The 4,229-nt window shown below is 44.0% G+C and overlaps 1 pseudogene; it reads right to left on the minus strand.

Annotated features, from left to right (window-relative positions):
• Nucleotides 1-271: 271 nt before the first annotated feature.
• LOC117084650 lies at nucleotides 272-333 on the minus strand (annotated as a pseudogene).
• Between the last annotated feature and the right edge of the window lie 3,896 nt (nucleotides 334-4,229).

The following is a 4,229-nucleotide window of genomic DNA, read 5'->3' on the forward strand; positions in this document are numbered from 1 at the left end:
CCCTGTCACCTAAGCTGGTGTGATCATAGCTTACTACAGTATGACCTCTTGGGCTCAAGCCATCCTCCCACCTCAGCCTCTCAAGCAGCTGGAACTATAGGCTCACATCACTATCACTATGCCCCACTAATTTTTTCTTGTTTTGTGGAAATGGGGTCCCACTATGTTGCCAGGCTGGTCTCAAACTCCTGAGCTCAAGTGATCCTCCCTCCTGAGCCTTCCAAGGTGCTGGGGTTACAAGTATGAGCCACCACACCCAGATGGGCCCAGTAGGGGCTATGCTAATCTTTTCTGTACCATTCCAATTTTAGTATATGTGCTGCTGAAGTGCACACTCTACTGCCTTTTAAAAATCTTTTTTTAAATTATTCTACTTTAAATTCTAGGGTACAAGTGCACAACGTGCAGGTTTGTTACATAGGTATACATGTGCCATGTTGGTTTGCTGCACCCATCAACTCGTCATCTACATTAGGTATTTCTTCTAATGCTATCTCTCCTCCAGCCCCCCACCCCTCAACAGGTCCTGGTGTGTGATGTTCCCTGCCCTGTGTCCACGTGTTCTCATTGTTCAACGCCCACCTATGAGTGAGAACATGTGGTGTTGGTTTTCTGTCCTTATGATAGTTTGCTTAGAATGATGGTTTCCACCTTCATCCATGTCCCTGCAAAGACATGAACTCATCCTTTTTTATGACTGCATAGTATTCCATGGTGTATATGTACCACATTTTCTTAATCCAGTCTATCATTGATGGACATTTGGGTTGGTTCCAAGTCTTTGCTATTATGAATAGTGCCACAGTAAACATACGTGGGCAAGTGTCTTTATCATAGAATGATTTATAATCCTTTGGGCATATGCCCAGTAATGGGATTGCTGGGTCAAATGGTATTTCTCGTTCTAGATCCTTGAGGAATCACCACACTGTCTTCCACAATGGTTGAACTAATTTACACTCCCACCAACAGTGTAAAAGCATTCCTAATTCTCCACATCTTCTCCAGCGTCTGTTGTTTCCTGTCTTTTTAATGATTGCCATTCTAACTGGTGTGAGATGGTATCTCATTGTGATTTTGATTTGCATTTCTCTGATGGCCAGTGATGATGAGCCTTTTTCCATGTATCTGTTGGCTGCATAAATGTCTTCTTTTGAGAAATGTCTGTTCATATCCTTTGCCCACTTTTCGATGGGGTTGTTTGTTTTTTTCTTGTAAATTTGTTTAAGTTCTTTGTAGATTCTGGATATTAGCCCTTTGTCAGATGGATAGATTGCAAAAATTTTCTCCCATTCTGTAGGTTGCCTGTTCACTCTGATGGTAGTTTCTCTTGCTGTGTGGAAGCTCTTTAGTTTAATTACATCCCATTTGTCTATTTTGGCCTTTGTTGCCATTGCTTTTGGTGTTTCAGTCATGAAGTCCTTGCCCATGCCTATGTCCTGAGTGGTATTGCCTAGGTTTTCTTCTGGGGTTTTTATGGTGTTAGGTCTTACATTTAAGTCTTTAATCCATCTTGAGTTACTTTTTGTATACAGTGTAAGGAAGAGATCCAGTTTCTTCCTTTAATCTCTTTTTTCTATACATACTTATCCAATAACTTATTTATTTTTATTTTTACTATTTTCTTTAGAGATAGGGTCTCACTCTGTCTCCTGGGCTGCAGTGCAGTGGCACAATCTTGGCTCACTGCATCCTCCACCTCCCGGGCTCAAGTGATCCTCCCACCTCAGCCTCCCGAGTAGCTGGGACTACCGGCGTGCACTACTATACCTGGTTAATTTTTAAAATTTTTGTAGAGACAGGGTTCTTGCTAAGTTGCCCAGGCAGGTCTCAAACTCCTGGCCACAAGTGAGCCTCCTTCCTTGGCCTCCCAAACTGCTGGGAGGCATAAGCAACCACACCCAGCCCCCAATAACTTTTAAATGCATTTAAATCTCTTTCAAATAATAATCATAATAATAAAACACCATCGACTTTGACTCCATTCCTTCCTGCAGCCACCCTATCACTATCCTTCCCTTTATAGCTAAGCCTCTTCAAAGAGTTGTCTGTGCTTGCCACCTCTACTTCTTCCATTCTGATTCACTCTTCAGACCTTCATCATCTGGCTTTGCCTCCACACTCTGCTAAGCCAGCTCTCTCTAAAATAACAAACGCTGCTCCTTGCTGCCAAGTGTCCTGGACGCTTGACCACTCTATGACTTTTAACACTACCGACGCATCCTCTGTAGGAGGCTGTTTCGAAAGCAGCTCCTGGTATTCACTCCCTTTTTTAATCCCTTCCTTTTGTGTGGGCTGAGCCTAGTATCTTGCTTCTAATGACTAGAATAAGACAAAAGTGAGATGGAATGACATAGCACTTCCAAGATGAGGTTATAGAAGACTTGCTTACACTCTTTTTTGGATTCTTCTTTCAGGTTTGCTCTGGTGAATGAAGCAAGCTCCCATGTTGTGAGGTGCCCTGTACAGAGATCCCCATGAGAAAGATCTGAGGCCCTCAGTCCAATAGTCCTTAGAAAACTGAATCCTGCCAACAATTGAAACAGTTTGCCAACAGTTTGGAAAAGGATCACTATCTAGAGAAGCCTGCAGATAAGACCACAGCCTTGAGTGACACTTTGATTACATCCTTGTAAGAGACCCTAAAACAGAGGACCCAGTTAGGTAGTGCAGGACCTGTACCCACAGAAATAGTGTGTGGTGTAACAAGAAATGTATTTGGGGCCGGGCGCGGTGGCTCAAGCCTGTAATCCCAGCACTTTGGGAGGCCGAGATGGGCGGATCACGAGGTCAGGAGATCGAGACCATCCTGGCTAACACAGTGAAACCCCGTCTCTACTAAAAAATACAAAAAACTAGCCGGGCGAGATGGCGGGTGCCTATAGTCCCAGCTACTCGGGAGGCTGAGGCAGGAGAATGGCGTAAACTCGGGAGGCGGAGCTTGCAGTGAGCTGAGATCCGGCCACTGCACTCCAGCCTGGGCGACAGAGCGAGACTCCGTCTCAAAAAAAAAAAAAAAAAAAAAAAAAAAAAAAAAAAAAAAGAAATGTATTTGGTCTTGGTCTCTGGTTCTTGGCACAGAGCTCCTAAAGCCCTTGGAATTTCATGAGTTTCTTTTGTTATTCATAATGAAACCTTTTTGGTCACATCTGAGTTTACATATTAATGAGGTAACTTGCCCCTAGATAGCCTCAGAATGGGGCTGGTCACCAGAAAGACCAAGTGATTATAAGGTTAGAACAGACCTCCTGGAAGGGGCTAGAGATTAAGCTCTTTGAAAACTCTTGCACAACAATAATAGTAGGATGACAGGAGGGTGGTGGACCCCAACTCCACGAGGACAGAGCTCCTGTTCTTGGGATCCTTCCAGACTACACCCCATGTATCCCTTCATCTAGCTGTTCATCTGTTCTGGTTAAAACAACAACAACAACAACAACAAACCAAACTTCACGTAGTGAGCTAAGATTGTGCCACTGCACTCCAGCCTGGGCCGCAGAATGAGACTCCGTCTCAAAAACAAAACAAAACAAAAACTTCAGCCAAATTAAATTTAAAGGAGTTTAATTGAGCAATGAACAATTCACGAATCGGGCAGCCCCCAGAATCACAGCAGATTCACAGAGACTCCAGTGCAGCCACACGGTGGAAGAAGACTTACAGACAAACAAAAACAAAGGCTATGACACACAGAAATCGGCGGTGAGGTACAGAAACAGCTGGATTGATTACAGGTTGGCGTCTGCCTTATTGGAACACAGTTTGAACATTCAGCTATCTATGAATGAAGTATGGCTGCTGGGATTGGCCAAGACTCAGTTATTGTAACAGGCATATACTCCTAAATTAGGTTTTCTTTTTTTCTTTTTTTTTTTTTTGAGACGGAGTCTCACTACGACACCCACACTAGAGTGCAATGGAGCAATCTGGGCTCATTGCAACCTCTGCCTCCCAGGTTCAAGCAATTCTCCTGCCTCAGCCTCCTGAGAAGCTGGGAATACAGGTGTGCGCCACCACGCCCGGCTAATTTTTGTATTTTTAGTAGAGATGGGGTTTCACCATATTGGCCAGGCTGGTCTCAAATTCCTGACCTCAAGTGATCCGCCCACCTCCTAAAGTTCTGGGATTACAGGTGTGAGCCACCACGCCGGCCACTCCTAAGTTAGGTTTTCAAATTTTGTCTGACTATTAAGCTAGGTTACGGTTCATCCACAAGGACTCAAATATAG

Source organism: Trachypithecus francoisi, unplaced genomic scaffold (genome assembly GCF_009764315.1).
Source record: "Trachypithecus francoisi isolate TF-2019V2 unplaced genomic scaffold, Tfra_2.0 Lachesis_group0, whole genome shotgun sequence".
In the NCBI taxonomy this organism is placed as follows: domain Eukaryota; kingdom Metazoa; phylum Chordata; class Mammalia; order Primates; family Cercopithecidae; genus Trachypithecus; species Trachypithecus francoisi.